At 41.7% G+C, this 20,601-nt stretch overlaps 1 protein-coding gene and 1 long non-coding RNA gene across 9 annotated transcripts in view; one reads left to right on the top strand and one right to left on the bottom strand.

The window, feature by feature from the left end:
- Window positions 1-4,276: 4,276 nt before the first annotated feature.
- Window positions 4,277-6,405, bottom strand: LOC144589655 (uncharacterized). Its single transcript, XR_013545903.1, has 2 exons — window positions 6,279-6,405; window positions 4,277-4,432 (listed from the first exon to the last, which is right to left on the bottom strand). It is a non-coding gene; the product is annotated as an uncharacterized LOC144589655 (long non-coding RNA).
- A 7,561-nt stretch (window positions 6,406-13,966) lies between these two features.
- The window catches only part of ATP2B1 (ATPase plasma membrane Ca2+ transporting 1), an 87,222-nt gene continuing 80,587 nt past the window's right edge, over window positions 13,967-20,601 (top strand). For 3 of the 8 annotated variants that reach the window (XM_020777465.3, XM_020777448.3, XM_073000290.2), the window contains exon 1: window positions 14,034-14,185. The gene's annotated coding sequence lies outside the window, so the exon portion shown is untranslated. Of the gene's footprint in view, window positions 14,186-14,553; window positions 14,700-15,194; window positions 15,598-20,601 lie in introns of those variants that run through there. The other 5 variants (XM_020777462.3, XM_078394819.1, XM_078394818.1 and 2 more) reach the window with 3 other exon arrangements.

Below are 20,601 nucleotides of genomic sequence, written 5' to 3'. Positions count from 1 at the left end.
AACATAAGTCTGTTTAAACCATCGTTAAGCGAAACAGGGGACCCAAAAATTTAATCGTTATGCAAAGCATGGTCCCAACATCGCTAAACGAAAATCGCCCATAGGGACCATCGTTAAACGGAGCGCAAAAAGTCATTGCTAAGTGAATTCATCGTTAAACGACGCACTCGTTAAGCGAGGCACCACTGTATGTTCATCTGTAGATGTCCATTTATTTTAAAATATTAAAATTAAAATCAGCTAATACCAAAATTGATTTGATTCATTAGGTTCAGATAGGACTAATGAATTTCAAACTGGTAACTAGGAAAAATGTGGTTTGGGTGCTGGCCAGAAGGCTTCATTCTAAGCAACGGTGGCAATTAAAGGATTGCCTGTATCTGTTTTTGAAGCAGGTGCTAACTTAATAGTTAAGAGCCATGTGAGTGAGCCCTCAACCAGTTTCACTGATCATCAGTATTTCAACTCCTCTGTAACTCTCTATGCAAATTTCCCAGCCAATTCTATTTGTCACTAAAATCTAGTTATCATGAAAAGGACAGATATAGAGGTGACAATACTAGTAAGTAGAAACGTATCTATGATTAATTAACTTGTACCATACATAATCTGACAAGCAGATGGGGCCCCTAAAGGTTGAAACAAAACGAGTATGAGACATATGACATAATTTCCTTCTTCCTCATCAAACTAAAATAGCAGATATTCTGGCCTTTTCAAAACATTATTAAAAACCCACTCTTCAGAATGTGGCATTTTCTGCAAATGTGCAGTTTTTTCCTCTGTCTCACAGAAATCAGCATTATTTACAAACATGCAGTCATCCACTGGATTATAGCCTGTTCATGTGCCTGTAAGAGAATGGTGTTTCTTCACCAACAGCCTATAGTTTATAGTAAATTGGATTCAGTAATACATATGCAGTATTCTGGTCAATGTAGTCGTTGCTCTCCATTTGTTTCAACACCTCAGTCAAGGCATCCTAGAAATATGTCAAGTGATATCCCAATAATAATTTAGTGGTTGAGCCACATTTTAAATTTATTAGCTTTGTCTTATGATAGCAGTGGTGATATTTTAGGCACCTAGATTCGCAAAGCACTGTACAAAGCATATATACTTTTAAAGATATGAAGATGCTGACAGAAGAGTTAGAATCACCAGCTGAAATCCTATTGTCCAGTGTAATAAGTTGAACTAAAGTAGACCCATTGAATCCGCGGATATGTGGTAAGTCACTGCTTCATAGGTTCCATTGATGCAAATGGGTCTATTCTGGCTGGGACTTACTTTAACATAATTCCCTCAGTTTTCAAAGAGGCATGAGAAAAATAAAACAATGAGGGAAGTCATAGTTTCAGCCATTCTATTGGAAGAACGGGAAAGAGAAACGAATATGTGGTCCTTCCCATTTTTTCCACAGAGCCATTTAGAATTCCTTGCATTTTTCACTTCATTTTTGATAATGAAAGATTCAGAATGATGTTGCATTAATTCCTGTGCCAGCTGAGCGGAAGTGTTTAAGTGTGCTTATTTTGTTTTATGTCATGGAAACAAAGTGCCAAAACTATGTCAAAAGTACGGACACATTAAGGTACTTGTTGTGTTGTCTCGTGATAATTGGAATTTTAAAAAGGAATTCCCATCTGATGCCTGTGCAATATTGGATTGGACTGAACTGAGACTTTCTCCACTACCTCCAGCCCCTTTGCTTTTCTGGAGAGTTTCCTAGCAATTCAGAGTGCATTTTCAGGATGCTGATTCAAGGCTGCTGATTTAAAAAAAAAAAAAAACTAAGGGGGAGATGGCTGATTCCAATGTTGGAATGATAGAAACAGCAGAATCTAGTGGAAGTGCAACATTGGAAATTGGCCAATGTATTCTCCATTTTAAGACTTGGATACCCAGCTAGGAATTACCAATAAATCTCATACCCTTCTGATTTTATATCTTGTGATTTGGACCATGGACTAAAGGGAGGGAAACACTTCTATGAAGATTTACTGCAATATTATTTTCCTTCTCATTATATTGTGGACAGCTTACCTTTGAAACACTTTTAAAGATTTTTTTAAAAAAAATCAGATTCATTTGCTGTCTCATTTCCCCCCTGTACAAACCATAATGTCTGAAAAACATTTGACAGGCTGGCACTCCATCACCCTGATTATTGCTGACAATGCAGAAAATTTATCTGAGTAAAGCTAATTCCCTAGTCGCTTTTGCAACTGCCTGTCAATAATATATTTCCTCAAGTGTGCCATTGTTTAGACTTCAGAATTATAAAAATCGGGGGTTTTATGTGTGTGTTTCTGTTTTTGGCCAAATCCCACAGAAACCAAACAGACAAATTATCTACGCAGCAAAATATGAGAGTAAACCTTGGGCTGGTGCCTCCTTATATTTAATGTGTAATGACAACCATATCCCAGACCCATCAGTTAAGACTTAACATGGAGACTCTGGTTCTCATTACAGGTTATGCATCAGTGCCTGCAAGCCAAAGGCTCACACATGCATTCCTGTATATGGATAACCAATATAAACTAGCCCGAGTATCACTAGGTGCCATGCCAATATTTTTTCTAGTACTTTTTATGTGGGTTTTAAGGAAGTGTGATGCAAACAAATAAAACAGGGTTGATATCAATTCCAAAAATTATTTCTGTACTGGAAACGACATGAAGCAGCAGGAGTCAAAAAGCCAGAAGAACCAAGAGAGTGCCCACTAAAGAAATGATGACTTCATAAGGAAAGAATATACACTCGGCATTTATATATTGGTAAGAAAACGAAAATAAGCAAGGTATAGATCATTTTATAACTCTCATCCGGGTTCATAAAGAGATGCCTTAGAGCAGCTTCCCTGATTTGCCGCCTTCCAGATGTTGTGGTGTGAACTGCAACTCCCATGGGAGCTCTCATGGTGGATAGTGAGGAATTATGGGAAATGAGGTACAAACATCTGGAGGACACCACACCGGGGAAGGCTGCAGTAGATGGAGCAGGATGATTATGATTTGTGGCAACTGCACAAAGATCCTTGAACGAGATGCAACATCTACCCCTGATCTGAGGCTATAGTTCTTCAGACAACATACAGTTCAATACACAGACAAGATATAAGGATTACGGCTTAAGCATGGATGTTTCTATCACGCAAGTACTTCATACCATTTGCCAAGATTTTCAAAGATATGAGGCAGCTTCCTTAATTGAAATTCAGTATGTGGGATGACTGAGTCATTGGAACAATACTGTTTAGCATGTACTGTCACCAGAAAATGGAGCCATCAAAAATCAAATAGATTCCCACATCACCTGAGGGAGAAGGGGGAATCTATTATGGTCAATTAATGCCTTTGACTCATTTTGAGCGTACGAGCAATTCTATGTTACATAACCTTTCCAATTAATAGTTTTCAAGAGTCAATAGTTATGTTTCTTTTTCCACAAACTTTGTCAATAATCTCTTGACCAACAGAACTGTATGATTTGCTTCTTTCCTAATCCTGAAATATCAGGGAAATGCTGTAGATCAGGTTTCTATAAATCTGGTTACATGTGACAAGAACCAGGAGTTCACATCAGTGACCCCACTATGCTCTCTTACTCTTCAATCTGCTCGAGTCTCTGATCATATGCACACTGACTTGATGGTACACTGGATTAAATCCAGTGCTTCAGAATAAACATGCCTAGCACCAGATTGTAAGGCTCCCCTTCTGATAGACAAACACAAATGAATTATAAATATGCCCACTCCCCCCCAAAAAATCCTTTGAAATGTTGAAAACATTGTATTCTGAAACTTGAAATTGCCTGTAAGTCACTTCGTCAGAGTTATTTCTCTCCACTTGCCTCCTGGCTAGAAAGGGTGGTGCCTTATTCTGTAGTCATCCACAGAATAACTCATTTTACATGGCAGACAAGTAATATATATGGGGAACTTCTTGTTTACTTGTCTGCCATACATTTAGCAGTCCCATAGGTAGGTGTGTGCGTGTGCGTGTGCGTGCGTGTGCGTGTGTGTGTGCGTGTGTGTGTAAAACTGGTAATTTTCTGAACTGGCAAAGGCTTTTAATGTCTATCCTTTTTTCTCATGCATTTGTTTAATGTGAGAAAAGGACATTTTTTTTTCTTTTCTATGTGTCACTGAGAGCAGCTTTTGGGATGGGTATTTAAACAGACAAATCAGTGAATATGCTCTCTCCTCAACCATTCTCACAAATTCACAGAGTAATAGCTTAGTGCATAGCACATCGTGCACAAAGCAGGGGCTGGACCAGCTGATCTCTATGTCCACCGTGTTGCTGTAAGTCTTTCTGCTTGTGAGTCTCTGTTCTACGATGATTCTTGCTTCTGTTTTGTTTCTTGGGATATCACTTGTTCCTGCATTCTTATTCTTCTCCTTCTTCTTCACATGCTATCACTTTTGCATCATAGCACAAAAGTAACAACAAAAATAAGAAGTAAGAAAAAATATAGAGGTTTAAGAATGGTGGATAAGAACAAGGAATGAAGAGAGAAGGGCATAAATGAGATGGGCAGCTGTTTGTACCATAGTACAAAAGTGAAAACAAAACATAAAACTCATTAAAATTGGAAAGCACTGCAGCAGGAACTTGAAGGTTTAAGAATGGGGAAGCAAGGAGAAAGGGAAGTAGTCATGCAGAAGGTAGAGAAGATGTCAGCTGTTCCTACATTCTGCTTTTTTAAAATATCACTTTTGCATCAACATGCAGAAGTAAAACTCAAAACAAAATAAAAAAAATTAGAAAGTACTGCTGCAAAATCATGACAGTTTGAGAATGGTAGATAGGTAAAACAAGAATGGAATGGAAGCCAGAGTAAAGTAAAGAAGAAAAAGACAAAGAAAAGGCAAAAAAGGAGGGCAATCAGTGTTTGGTGTGAGGCCTCAAGGAGCAAATATGGATGTGGGTGGACAGGCTCTCCAGTTTGTCATGTTGTCTGAATTCATCTGGGCAAGTAGCAAAAGGATTCAGGAACACAATGAAAATAGTTTGGGCCAGTTTAATTTTGATTTGAGCCCTTTCATACATTAATCTTCAAAATATCTTATCCTTCCTAGGTGCCTCAGAACTGCCCCCAGTTCTGAGGCACCTAGGGATCCCTTTTGACTGGGGGGAAGCCTTTGAGAACCTAAAAGTGGGAGCTTTAAATATTCAAAAATTAATATTCAGCAGTTTGGGACCATTGGTGGCAATTTTTGGATATTGGTTTCCCCTGCCCCATTTTGTGGCTTCTATATGTTTCTCTGGGTAAAAAGAGATCACCAGGAGCCCCTGAAGGAATAGGAAACTTCAAATTAAAGATTAATGTCCCTAACTGATAATGTCAGCTTTCCAACCATTATTTGTGGGTATGACCGAATATATATTTTTCTAGGTAATTATTACTGAGGTTATGCAAATTGACAGAAATTAACACCTTCAAGGAAACATTATAGTGACATAATTATAACTGTTTCCTGCAAAAACTGTTCCTTTATGTGCATGCAAGTGACTATGATGAATGAACATATGGGGATTAATTTGAGTGTGGGAGTCAAAAGTGTTTATCTCTAACTAATGGCTCTACAAATTAAGAAATAAAGTTTCTGCCTTATTCATAAAGGTCCTTTAACTTAACCATTTTTAGCATTATCCACATGAAAACAAATATCATCATGTGCCGTCAAGTCAGTTATGACTTATAGTGACCCTTTTCAGTGTTTCTTAGATAGAGAATATTCAGAAGTGGTTTACCCTTCCCTTCTACTGGGGGCATCCTGGGACTGTGCAGCTTGCCCAAGGCCCCATAGGCTGGCTCTACTTCACAGCGGGCACATGGGGGAATCAAACTCTTCACAGCGGGCACATGGGGGAATCAAACTCCCAACCTCTGGCTCCACGGCCAGTCAGCCTATGAAAACAAAGCAAGAAAAAAAAGAGGGAGAAAATCTATCAACAATTGCCACATTCATTTGTAATAGAACTCCTGTTTGTAGCACTATGGAAAAGAGTTCTCTTCCTAAGTAGCACTGATTTTTGCAGTTATCAACTAGTGATGGGTGTGAACTGTAAAAAAAAAAAGATGAATCAGGGTGGTTTTCCGACTACTCAGGAACCAGAAGCCACTCCTGAGCCCCAGAAAAATGAACAGGTTTGCCACTCATTTTTTCTGGTTTGTGCCTGGGGGTGGGGAGGGGAACGTAATGTCTCTATCCTTTGCTGTTTCCCTGTCCCCTTCTTCCACTGCCCCAGTTGCCTCTCTACCTGGTCCTGCTACTGCCTCCTCTGCCTCTTCCTCTTCTTTCACTGCCATCTTCAGAGACAGCGCCCGGCTTCCCGTCCACTCCCTCTGCCCAAGTGCCAGCCTATCAGCTGATAGGTGGGCACATGCACAGAGTCATCAGGCCCAGCTCCTGGTAGAGATTTGGAAGACAGAAACAATTTTTATTTAAAATATTTAGAATAAACTACTATAATAAAAAGATGAAATACAAAAATGTAATACTGTAGTGTCTTGTATCTCAATGCACTCAGCAGTCTGTGGAACAGTGAAGCAATTCTACATTAGTCAGATACATCTTCAAATACAAAAGTAATTAACTAAAGAGGTTATCCTAACTAGCTCTGTTAAAGGCAGCAGTCTTTCTTCAAATATATGCTAACTTAATAGGGATAAGATATTATATATATAGCAGCTTGATGGCAGTTTCTCACATCTGCCAAAATTTGTTTAAAGAACTTAATGGGCCGAGGTAGTGTCCTTTGCTTGTCTGTGACTGTATACAGTATTCCAAATCACATCCCTATATGGTCTTCATGCTTTTTGGCAGCAAAATTGGCCAAATGTAAGAGGATTTTGTATATTGTTGCTGCTTTCATCCTTAGGGTACAGTAATGAATTAATTGTCGAGATTTAGTGAGTGGTCTAGTAGCCTGTTCATTCACAGATTTCATACTACTGAAGTGCAGAATTGGGCAGATATGTATCCATGAAATATGTGAAATCAGGATCATGTATTTAATAGTCTAACCCTCTAAAGCTTTATTATGCAGGTAATTTCAAGTTGTAAGATCCACCTCCTTCTATCTTTATCTGGGCATTCTTGTCTGGATGGTGAAATGAGGGGATGCATGAGAAGTAAGTAGTGAAGCTGGTGAAGCTAAATTTTAATCTAGTTTATCAAAATTGAGATACCATTATGCACAGATGGATTTTGTATTTATAACAGCTGTTTAATCTTCACAGACACAAACATGTATTTTCTGATCTGCAGGAAGAAAGTTCGATAATAACAACATAACAACAACAATGTTCCTCCACATGTATTAGCCAATAATAGTACTGTATAAGTTGGCATAGTTGATATGTGTCACAATACAGTAGTTTATTGCAACAAGCTGTCCCAGACCTCTCCAGATAGTTCACGATATTTTAGAGAGTTTGTTACTCTCAGTCTTTTAGATGGAAAAAGATGCTGCTAATTCAATAAAGATTTCACCAGCAAGGTTAGTGGAGGGTGTTTGAAACAGAAAGTTAATTTATGGTGAGAAGTGATTTTTATGGCTACCCCCCTACCTAGCCATGAGATATTTAACAGGGACCAGTTATGTGATTTTTTTTCTTGTCACCAAAGGCAATTAAAATTTATCTTCCTTAGTCTAGTTATATTTCACATGCCTTAATATACAAATATTTAATGACATGTGTATCAATGATTTATATTTAATTGTGAAGTTATGTACAGGATATGCTTTTCTTTGTGAGATCAACAGACTGCCTCTGATTATGTATAATATGGAGGGAACATATTTATTTTATTTATTGATTGATTGATTGGACTTATATACCGCCCCATAGCGCTACAAGCACTCTCCGGGCGGTTTACAATTTTTAATTATACAGGCTACACATTGCCCCCCCAGCAAGCTGGGTACTCATTTTACCGACCTCGGAAGGATGGAAGGCTGAGTCAACCTTGAGCCGGCTACCTGGGATTTGAACCCCAGGTCGTGAGCACAGTTTTAGCTGCAGTACAGCGTTTTAACCACTGCGCCACGAGGCTCATATTAATGCAGATAGAGAAAAAAGAACAAATTATTGAATAAGTAGCCAATGAAAAAGGTCATGAAACACTCGTGGTTGCCCCTTTTGTTATTTCCTTGATTTCTGGTCCAATAAATCCCCTACTGAAAGCACAGTTCTGTGGACCACAGCTGACTTCTAGATCTGGACAACTATCTGTTTGTCACTCAGAAAAGCTCTTGGAAGTGGGTGGGATCCAAGCTGTCAATACAAGATTTTGGAATTGTAAGATTAATAGGCTATATTGCTTCAGACTATTACTTTATTCCAAAAGTAAGATTTAACAGGCTCGGTTTTGTTGTATAAGTTTGCACATGCATACAAAAAAGATCTAGGAAATGGCTGAGATAACACTATTCAAGTGGTCTACTCTGGTAAAAAAATTGTCTAATTATCTTAACATTTAAATTTATATTAATTTTACATATATTTTATGTACATTAATATATTTTAATTGTGCAGTGCTCAGACATGAATAAAGACAAACTGATACAATGGGGAAATCTTTGACAGGTACAGATATGCAAGCACTGTTTCCATATTAAGCAAACAAAAGGATTCACACTTACAGTATTTGTTCTACTGATCTGTACTATTTTTTTCTTAACTTTTGCTGATCAGAAAAGCACACACTGTTTTGAAGCACCTATTAAGATAAAGTATGCTGGAGTAAGGTTAGGGACACTGTGCTTGTAGTTTCACTAGCTGTATTATTCTATATAAATACAGGCCACTCCTCCTAAAAGTACATCCACAGCTCCAAATATTGTACATCACTCGACAGAGGATGCTTTTAATACAAAGAAGCCTATGCAATTTCTACATGCAGTGTGTTCCATGTCACACATAGGTACACGTCTCAAAGAACTGTTTCCACTAACAGAGCTAGGAATATTATGACACTCAAACAAAACTTGACGCTTTGTGTAAAACCTAAGATTATGCCACAAAAACATGTGAGCTGCACAAAACAATGAAAACAAAGCCTATAGACATCTACGTGGTGCAGGCCAACCAAAATTCACTCTTATATTTAAGGCCTGTGATAATAATAATTATATGCTGCCAAGTTGATTCCAACTTATAGTATTTCTGGAATTTTCAAGGTTAAAAAAATACTTAGGAGTGGTTTATTGCTCCCCTTTGGGGGGAGGATGCTCTGGGATTACGAAGCATGCTGAAGGCTACATCGTCTGGCTCTTCTCCTGGGAGACACAGCGGAGAACTGAAGTCCCAATCCCAAACTCGTTGAACTATCAAGGCACCAAGGCCTCTGACTGACATAAGGCACTGGGTTATCTGAAAAAATGGTTCTTTTTCTTTTCTATTCATGGGCACTCAAACATATTATTTCCCATGGAGAAACAACAGTGCAGCATAGAAGACCATTCCAAAGAGATCTAAGATTACCTGGTTCAGTGCCTGAACCTCAATAATGTATCTCATTAGTTTTTTATAGCTGAGCCTTCCATCTATGTCTAAGAACTAGATGAACTGAGTGGAACACATCTACTAGTTTCAGAAAGCAGTGTTCTCAAATGCAGTTTTCAAATGTCTGAGTAAGTCTTGCTGAGCACAGTGATCAGTACAGATGAGGACACTGAGATGCAGAAGAAACAAAAGAGAATTTTGTATCATCTGCGATGCATTTTTACTTTATCCTAGTGAGAGGCCGAGCAACAGAATCATGTAAATTAGTCTGCAGGAGTGCAGGATGCATCTGTTTCATTGTTTTGATTTTTTTTCAATTGACCTAAATATATAACTGGCATAAGGCAGTGCTTAGTTACATTCAGACAGGAAATAAATACTGCAGTGCCTCTTCCTGCTGGATTATATTATTTAAAGGAGGACTGGCAAACTTTGGTTAAAGAGTAATACAGCATAAAACAAAGCCAAACAAGAAATAATGTAGCAATAATGAATCTGACGTCCTTTTATTTGTGAACTTGAGCTTTATTACACAAGCCTGTATTGCCTTCCTTTCCTCAAAACCTATTACAGTACAATGAATCTAAGGATTCCAGTCATTATTACCAAATTCATTTAAGATTCTATACAGCAGTTGAAATCCTATTGTGCAGTAATGCAACAGATGTAACTACTGCAAATTAAGAAATCTCTATAGAGACTGTTGCATACCGAAGTGATACAGCATGCAACACATAATTTTCTGCAAAGATATCCTAACTTATAGCAACTTACTTCTTTAAGCTATACTTTTTGCTTATGTGTTCTATATGTGCAGAAACGCATCACTAAAAGCATGGTAAGTGAGATTGGAGCCCAATCGTACAGGCAGAGATGTCCAGAGCAAACAGTAAGTAGTAAAACGGATTTGCTCGATATTTTTTTTGTTTATATTCTACTACTACTGATAACAATAGTGTGATGTCAAGTCAATTCTGACTTATAGGAACTTTTTTGAGGGTTTTCTAAGTAAAAGTGGTTTATCATTCTATTTTTCTGGGGGCAATGAGAGGCTACACAACTTGCCCAAGGCTAGCAGGCTGGTTCTTCTGGAATGCAAAGTGGGGAAACAAACTCTCAACTTTTGGCTCTGCAGACAGATACCTAACTCACTGAACAATCAAACCAGTTTTTGTTGGCATATCTGTATGATATGACATGGGAAAAACGAGCATTTCAAGATCTTTTCCTCTGCTCTACTTCGGACCTATGAAATATTATTTTTTAGATTACAACTTATGGAATGCTCTAGAAAACATGACCCATTGCCCGGGATAGCAAATTTTCCAAGCTCTAGACTATCTCTATATTTGAGTAGCTTTAACTCTTGCATTGATAATACAGAGAATCAGATTATAATGCAAAAGATAACAATTGCACATCTTGTTGTTTTAGTTTATTATGAATATCAAATATAAATTTTCAGAATATTATTAAAGCAAGGGATAGGAACTAAATTATGTCATAATTCTTGCCTGTAAACACTGGTAGAGACTCGCATCAAGTACTGAAGTTGCTTATTATATTGCCCAGCAACTACCTACGGTATTTAACTTTGGGTAAGGCTGTCCATTTTCTTTCTATTGCTATATTTTTCTTGTTGCTGTTTTTGCGTGCTGTCTTGAAGATTAAAAGGAACAAAATGTTTCTCTTTGCTTTCTATTAGAAAACCTGTCACATTCTCTGATTTTTCATTGAACAAAATGTAATAATTTCTCTTTGCCTTTCTCTGAACCATTTGGTTAGAAAAAGTGTTCATCTTTGTAGGAAATCAAGAATGAACTCCTCCACACTGCAACGTTTGAAATAAATGTTGAAGCTTTGAAAAATGTTATTCTGTCCATGACTGTGACAGCAGATTTTGTGTTCATTTTTTTTTTTTTTACTCTGGATAAAATTTTGGCTAGTGATGAACTTGGGCAAATAAACACCTTAAGTGTAGAGCTTACTCAAGTATAAGATTAAATAATTCAGTTATACTAAGAACAAATTTCAATGGACTTGTGAGCTTGGCCCTCATAGCGCTTAGATAAAACTGGGAAAACAAACACAGGAAAAGATGGGGGCTTTCTCCCTAATAGGAGAGAACAAAGAAAGATGAAGACTTTAAAATGTATCCTTTAATCTTCCATCCTTTACTTCTTTTTTCTTTAAGTACATTTAAATTTTGAAGGGGACGTGGTGGCGCTGTGGGCTAAACCACAGAAGCCTGTGCTGCAGGGTCAGAAGGCCAGCAGTCGTAAGATCGAATCCACGCAACGGAGTGAGCTCCCGTCACTTGTCCCAGCTCCTGCCAACCTAGCGGTTCGAAAGCATGCAAATGCAAGTAGATCAATAGGGACCACCTCGGTGGGAAGATAACATGTTCCGTGTCTAAGTTGCACTGGCCATGTGACCACGAAAGATTGTCTTCGGACAAAACGCTGGCTCTGTGGCTTGGAAACGGGGATGAGCACCACCCCCTAGAGTCGAACATGACTGGACAAAAATTGTCAAGGGGAACCTTTACCTTTTTACATTTAAATTTTAACCCATTTATTTTTTCAGGTAACAACAGTTGCATTTGCATTTAAAACAATATCATCACAGAAAACAAAAATGGTTAAGAATAGTGCTTCCGAATTTATTTTGGTCTGAGCTTTCCTGGATTGCCATCAACTTCAGATACCAGTTTACTCTGGAGAGAGTTTGTTATGATCTTAAAGATTCCACAATACTTTGATTTTTGTTTTGTGGTTCCTGAAACAAACTAACAGGGATCACTAATGCTGCATGTAGGCCATACAGAAAATACTAATACAGAAAATGCAAATATATGTAAATGTAATACAGAAAATGAGAGTCCCCTGGACTGCAAGGAGAACAAACCTTCAGAATGTATCCCTTCTGAAGGAAATCAGCCCTTGAGTCCTCACTGGAAGGACAAATCCTGAAGCTGAGGCTCCAATACTTTGGCCATCTCACAAGAAGAGAAGACTCCCTGGAAAAGACCCTGATGTTGGGAAAGTGTAAAGGCAGGAGAAGGGGACGACAGAGGAGGAGATGGTTGGACAGTGTCATCAAAGCTACCAACATGAATATGACCCAAGTCTGGGAGGCAATGGAAGACAGGAGGGCCTGGCGTGCTCTGTTCCATGAGTCAGACACAACTTAACAACTGAACAACAGCAATCAATACAGAAAATGTAAAGCCTTCGAGAATACTTATTTTCTGTAAAGCTGGAATTCATCCTGTATGGTGAGAACAGGATATGCTTGCAAAGGATTCTCCTGGGGAAAATGAATACAAACTTTTACAGCACGTTTTTCTTACCTCACCTACCAATTGGGTGCAATGCATGCAGCTGATCTACACAACGGCCTGCCATCTAAGGCAGTTCGGTTTGTAGGCAGGATCTGCACCCAGTCCAAACCGCTTTTAATTGGGTGTAACGCATTTAGGCTGGGACTACCAGCTCCCGCGGAAATAAGTGGCTGAGGAAAATATCTGATTTCAGAGAGAGAGAGAAAGATCAAGGAAGTCTACTCGGGGCAAATGCTTTGGTAAGACGAGGAAATGACTAAACATGACACGGTTCGTCATCTCAGCCCTGACGGGGGAAGAGACGACAAACGACAGAGGCAGCAGCCGCTCGCTGCCTCACCAAAGGACTGGGGGCAGAAACTGGCCGGCTGGCTGTCCCTCGTCCTCCCTGTCCAGTCTGCCAAGAGCGGCCCTCAGGGTGGCCTGAGGGGAACGGCTGCGGCTGCCGCTTCCTTTCACCCCTTTCCTCCTCCTCCCTCTCCGGAGCGCCCAAAATTCAGGCATGTTGAAGATTTCCCTCCGTGCGAGCAGAGCCCAACACAGACGGACGCTCCGAGCGTGAACTCCCCGAGCAGCAGCTTCTGCGGTTGCCGCCGCCGCCTCCCTCGGAGGATGCCCTTTCGTGCGTGCGCGCGCGCGTGCTCCCATAGCCATGAATGACTCCCACCAGCAAACCCATCGAGGGCTACCTCGGGCTCCTCAAGCCAGCTGCCGTCAGTTACACTGGCTCCCCGCTAGCCACGCTTCCCAGGAGGCCACACCCTCGCCTCCCGAGGCCTCCGCGCCCTTTCCCGCAGGGTGCCAAGGAGGAGACTCAGCGCACCAGACGACACCCCCCCCTCCCCAGCATGAAACCGTCTCGCCCGCCCACGCACGCACCCACCCCCCGGCAAGGGTCACGGCACGGAGACGTCGCGAGGGCGAAACCGCCTGGAGGAGGAAGACAGAGCTACCTCCTCCCCCGGGAAAAGCTCGCGGCAAAGTCAACGACCCGGAGCCCGCCGGGCCTCATCAAACGCCTCAGCCCCACCCACAGACGTCATGGAAACAAGCACGTCGGGGCGCTCCAACCAATCCAAGGCTAGTGAGGAGGCGGGGAGAAGGAGGCGCACCGCCCTTTTGGGCACTCGTCCCAATCTCTGCCCCTCCTCTTGCCCACCCCCTCCTCCTCCTCCTCCTCCTCCTTCCAGCCCCCACATACACCCATGAAGGCGCTGTGCCTTTGGGCCCCCTCCTCTTCCTCTCACCCGGGCAAGACCCTGTCACGTGACGGAGACCGGGCCGGTTCTGAACCCGGCGCTGGGCAAGAAGTGGGTAAGCGGGCCGGTTCCCCCTTGCTCGTTGGGGGAGGCGGGTGGATAGGTGGGCGTTAAGGTGAGGGAGAAGAACCGTGCTGTTCCGCCCCCCTCGCCAGGCTGGCTCTTGGGGTTGCCGGAGGCGAGACGGCGTCGGCGCTTCCCGCGCTGCCTTGGCCCGCCTGGGAACGGGAGGCGAAAGGTGCTCGCACGCCAGCCTCTCTCCCGCCGCCGCCGACTGACGAGGGCGAGGCGCTGCTGGGGAGCTACCGCTGAGGGCGGGGCAGGCGGCCCGGCTCCCTCCTCCTCCTCCTCTCCTCCTCCCCCCCTCCTCTTGCTGCCGCTGCTGCCGCCGCCACCACAGCCACCTTCCCCTCCCCGTTCGCAGGCGGGCTTGGCGGCGGCGGCGGCAGCTCCGGGTGGGGTGGGGGGGACCCTGAGGACCCTCGTGTGGCGGGCAGACGGTGCTGGTGGCGGCGGCGGCGGCGCTGAGTACGTGTGGGGTTTTGGCGTTGGAGGTGGAGGAACCTGAGGTAAGAGGAGAAGCGGCGGGCGGGGGGAGATTGACGGCGAGAGAGGACGCTGAGGGCACGGGATTGGGCGCTCGGTCCTGAGGCGCAGGTGGCGGGAGTCAACGGAGCCGCGCAGGCCGGGCGGGCTCGGGAGGGGGGGAATTAGCGAGCCGGAAGGAGGACGAGGAGGCGGAGGCGGTGGAGGAGGAACGGAGGCGGAGGCGGCGGCGGCGGCGGTGGCGGCGGCGGTGGGTGATGAGACCTGGCCGGCACAGTGGGGCCTCCCCTCCGCCCCGCTCCGTCTGGGCGCCTTCCTCGGTGGGCCACGGGCAGCCCCCGCCGGCAGCCTCGAGGCAAAGCGTGGCGGGTGACCTTGAGGGCAGCCCGGGGAGCCACGCTGTCGGCGGTCCTTTGCAGCTGCTCTCTCTCCGGGCTACCTGGGCAGAAGCGGGAGGCCGAAGGAAGGGGCGAACGGGGCTGGATCCCCCCCTTGAACGTGCTCTGGTGCGCCTGGAGCCTCTCCGTCCGCGCTCCTCCTCTTAGAAATGGGCCGCCGGACACCGGTTGGGTTAAAGTGCTTCTTGGCCTCCGATGCGCGCTGTCGGGTTAAGTAGCTGGGATTAGACCGCCGCCACTGCACGGCATTATCATCCCCAGCAGCCTCGGTCTTCATTACCCGCTCTGCGGGGAGTCAGCCGCTCAGCTCATCTCGGCTGGGGGTAGAGGTGGTAGCTCTGAACTTGGGTTCTGAGGATTCCTCTTCCTTCACACCTACGTACCTCCCTTTAAAAAAAAAATCTTTTGTATTGCATGACTCTCCTTCCGTCAGGAATATTGCTAATAATAAAACATGGGATGATCCTTCACCTTTTCCGCACAGCCTTTTCTGGGTTATCACGATATTAATGTAATCTATTTGGTAAGTGACCGTTTCTGTTACGAAGGCATTTCCGTCTCTGGATAAATGCACAGTGTGGCCAGCAAAGCTGGGTCGGAATAAGCTTTGGGTGGTGTAGCGCTTTGTCCTACTTCACTGTCAGATTTGCATGACCGGTCTATCTTTGCCAAGTCTGACCTTTGGATGTTGCAGCATGTGAGTTCAGGAAGAAGCCTTCCCACTGGGGGAAGTGTGGGATGGAGGGTGAAGGTTGCTGACTTTGCTTCATAGGCAAGAGGTACTCTTGGTGGTGGTGCCTGCAAAGAAGGGCACTTAGAAAATTGGGGATTGAGATGTCACATATTCATCTTCAAGATAGCTGGAGATGGTTGAATAGTGGTATTGGACAGGAACATATCTGGAAACTGATAAAGTTGAAGCGTTTGCCTTAAATGTTGCTAATATGTATTATAACCCATGATGTAGAAAAGATCAAGTGTGATTAATACAAGGTATGAGGTGCCTAGTTACAGTAAATTAACATTTTTTGATTGGTGCATTTGATTAAATTGTTATTAAACTTTCTGGGTAATTGTCATTTTACCTTGCCACCCTTTTCCCTTTTGTCTTGCTTAAAGTGTTTTGTGCTTATTGTATAGATCTGTCAAGGACAATACAGTATTGTAAATCTTGGTTTTTTTGCATGGTGGATAATTTTTATACTCACACTTGGATTATTGGTTGTATAGTACTGTATAGTGTAAGTTCCTTCTGAAATCTCACCTCTGCAAATTCACTTGTTGGCTTTAGGCGTGCTGCTATTTGAGTTTTAGGCTGCTTCCCATCACTGAAAATAATAACATGTAAGACTTATGGAGAGAAAAATAAATGAAAGATATTATTATGCCATAAAAGGTGAATAGTGGCTAGTATAGAATAGGTCATCTGATGTTAGTAAACACTACAGGAACACAACTAAATACAGCTTCTTAGCTCAGTGGTTTCAGGCATCTGGCTGTGCAGTCAGAGTTTGGGAGTTCGATTCCCCACTGTGCCTTCCTTGACAGGAGCTGGACTCGATGATCCTTCCAGCTCTGCCGTTCTAAGATTATTATTAGATCTAACTTAATGTGGCAGTGAACATAGTAGAAGTCTTCATTATGGTTATCATTAATTTGTGTTTGCACAAGAACTACTGTGGAAACACTTACATTTCAGAAATAATACAATATCTGTAGGCAGTATAGTATCTTACAGATAGAAAACCAGTTGAAAGTTGATTTCTAATATGAGAATTTTTCCTGTAGGAAGGCATGTAGAAATAGGAACAAATAATCACGTGCATGACGTAAGCACATTAGAGTGCCTTAGGGGTTTAAAATATTTATAGCTTATAGGTTCATTATTATGGAATTCTGTGAGGTAATCAGAACAGGTCACTGTAGTGAGGTTCAAAATAACTTCAGTTTTGCTTGCATATTTATGACATAGTGAATAAACTTTTGCTTGAAAATAAGGAAATGGATTATAATCAATGCTAAAAGAAATGTCTTCTCTTTTATAAACATGTGTAGAAAACATTGTAAGTTGGATGGTGTGCTTATATTAGGTATGTTGTCCAAATGGTTTGAGCTATGTAGTACAAGTGAATTTCCTGTATTGTATACTCTAAGGGGGAAGGGGAATTGTTTTACAGCATTGATTAGTAATTCTGAAATCACTGTATTATTCCACTTATTCTGAAAAGTGAAGATGGTTGAATGATGTTCTCACAAAATGGATGAATGAGACCTCTGTTGAAGTACAGGAGACTGAAACATTTGGTACCTGAAACCTGAAGATCCTGGTCAGCATGAACTCATTGTCTTGGCTTCAAATGTCAAAGCTTAAATACCATTTAGCAAGTGGTACGCTTTCTCTTTCAGTCCTCCCCACCCCAGTTGGCTGTTTCTGGTGTTCATAATAGTTACAGTAGCACTTGTAGTGTCACAAATATGTCTATTTGCACTAAATAAGACTATGGGGCATTGCAGATTTCCTTCCCTTGCTCTTGGTCCCGTTTGTCCAACTTTTGATAGAAATGCTGGATAAGTATGTTTTTGCATTACTGCTTCATTTGCTAGAGGCCACAGTCTGCTCCCTTTGCAAGAAACTCTGACAATCTGCAAGTGTGGGATTTCAAATTGATTAGAACTAGCAAGCAGCCTTTAAGTATTTTCTTCATAAATATAGATTAAGTTATCTGTTTCTTCTAAAATCGTTCTGGCCACCTATTTTATAAATCTTGTATTTCAGTGGGATGGTACATTTTGACATGCTCACTGAGATAAGATTAAAACTGATCAGTTGAGAATGAATTGAATTTTTTTTAACCACCAAATCTCCAAACTGGATTTAATTTTCCAAACAATATGCTTCCTTCTAAACTCTTGTTTTTTCATGTTACATCTTTGTGTGGGGAGATGATGAATGGCATGTACACTCTGCAGTGAAGGTGGTAAAGAACAGTGTGCCTAGCAGTATGTATCTGTCCTATAAAGAAAGATAGGAGTGAAGGTGTGCTTTTCACTTAATAGCTCATAGTATGTTTTGTAAATACTGACAACTAGTGGCATTATCTCTCATGAAGATGGATAGATGTAGACATAATTCATGTATAAGTTGGTAGAGGTCTGTCAAACTGCACTATATCTATTTTGTCATTAAGACAACTGACAGTGTAATTTCTTGGTCAGTAGCTGGTAATTATGCTTCTGGATGCCCATCAGTTTTAGGTGAATAGTATTGAGGATTAGTCCAGACCTCATGAAATAGTTGATTTGTGGCCACTTAATATTGTTTCTCTGTAACTTGTGGTTCAGGAATCTGATTTCAAATAAGTAAACTCAGTCCATTATCTTTCACATGGGTCTGTTATAGAGAATATAGCTAAAATACTGTAGATTTTTTCAGCATACATTGGGCACAAGCATTAAGACATCATATACAATTTCTTGATGATATGTAGTATTTAAAAATATGAGATGGTCATAATTTTGACCATGGAGTTAGAATTCTTTGGAAAAATAAAAACAATAAGATAGTAAGTTAAGCAGTAGCTGTCTATACTAGGGAGAAGGAAATAGCTTATCTAGCACCAGGTACTAATACAATTATTTATTTAACAGAAAAGGCTAACACTTTCTGTGCAGCTTCATTTGTATAGCCAATAGACTGCATGGTCAGTCTGGCATAACATTCATATGTTTCATCTCAGTACAGTGGTGCCTCGCATTACGATGTTAATTCGTTCCAGTGAAATCACTGTAGAACGAAAACATCGTAAAGCGATTTTAAAAAGCCCATAGAAACGCATTAAAACCCGATTAATGCGTTCCTATGGGCTTGAAACTCACCGTCCAGCGAAGATCCTCCATAGCACGGCCATTTTCGCTGCCCATGCAGCGAGGAATCCGTCCCAGAAAACAGCGGGCGGCCATTTTTTTACCCGACGGCCATTTTGAAACCGCCGATCAGCTGTGCGAAAATCTTCGTTTTGTGATAATCGGTTAGCAAAGCAGGTAACCTATCATTTCAAAGTGAAAAAACCCCATGGGAAACATGGTTTTGCGATCGCAAAAACTTCTTCGTTATGCGATTTCTTCGTTAAACGAGGTGCTCATCTTGCGAGGCACTACTGTAACAGAAATCCATTTGAGATGGTGGTGAACTGCTGGAAGCTAATTCCAGATACAGCAAAGCCAGTAGCCGGTGGCAAGTTAAATAACCAAAAAAGTGTCCATAATAGAAACAATCTGACATTTTTACCAAGTAAGAGAAAAGCTTTGGAATGTTTTTAAGTTATTAGGTTATGGTAATGTGTTGTGCACTAGAGAGTGCGTGCACTATGGGGTGGTATACAAGTTGAAATATTAAATATATTAATACATACATACTGCTGTTTGGTAGCTATGGATTCATCAAGCTTGACAACTAGCATTTATGTCTTTGTAACCTCAGGACTTAACTTTTGTAATATGTTATGATTGGGTGTGCTTTGATAGTTCAGAGAAACACAGCAATACTATTGGCTATTTTTCTGTGTTTCTTTGATGACTCTTGGGATCCGTATAACTTTGAGAGCAATGCAAGATTTTGCTAGTTGACACTGACTTGTGTTAATATCTGACCTCTATTTCAATGATGTTTTGGCACAATCTAAGATCTGCCTCGAGAATTGAAAAGCAGAAGTAGGCAGTCTGTATAACGGAAGTGCGAAAACCTCTAGAGTTGCTTACTCTAACTTCTTACATTCTGAATCAGCATTTGCTTACTTCCTCCTCTAGTTGCTTGAGCTCTTTCTCTGGTGCTGTCTTTTATCTTGGTTTTTTCATTCTCTTTGATGCTGTATTTTATCTTGCCCTGGCCTTAAGATAATCAGGGAAAGCCTTTCTCTCAGTCCCAACCATCCTCACAGGCACACATGGTGGGGAACATGGGAGAGGGCCTTCTCTCTTGTTGTTCCCAGATTCTGGAACTCCCTCCCATGGGAAGCTAGGCTGGCCCCATCTTTGCTGTCCTTCTGCAAGCAGGCAAAGACCTTTCTCTTCAGGCATTTCTAATTAGGTTCCTGTTAGTGTCTGACTTGTAAATTTAGGAGGTCAGGGTGAGATGGGGTTAGTTCTTCACTGTGGGAAATATGCAGTTTATCTCCAACCATGTTGTTAGATGTTCAGCCTCTAGGAAGCCTATTTGATCACACATCCGCTCCCTGTTTTCAGTTGTGATGTACTTATTGCTCAGGAATATAGCTAAGACATTTTGCATCACTGGGGCCATTTTACATTTTTATTAACTGAGGGCTGCACTGCTATGTTAATGTCTCAGAAGTGTCATGTCCCATGCTCTGAACCTCTTTTGCTCATCATAGCACTTTTCCCCATCTGAATAGTGTCGTAGGTGTGTGCACTACGCATCTGTTAACCTTTTCTGTCGTTTACTTATGTGTCCATACCTTTCAGAATACTGATCTTGTTTCTTCATAATCTATAAGCAAAACTTTCCCTC

The sequence above is a fragment of the Pogona vitticeps genome, chromosome 5 (assembly GCF_051106095.1).
Source record: "Pogona vitticeps strain Pit_001003342236 chromosome 5, PviZW2.1, whole genome shotgun sequence".
NCBI classification, from domain to species: domain Eukaryota; kingdom Metazoa; phylum Chordata; class Lepidosauria; order Squamata; family Agamidae; genus Pogona; species Pogona vitticeps.
Note: the sequence above shows the minus strand (reverse complement) of the source record. Positions and strands in the feature narration are given on the sequence as shown.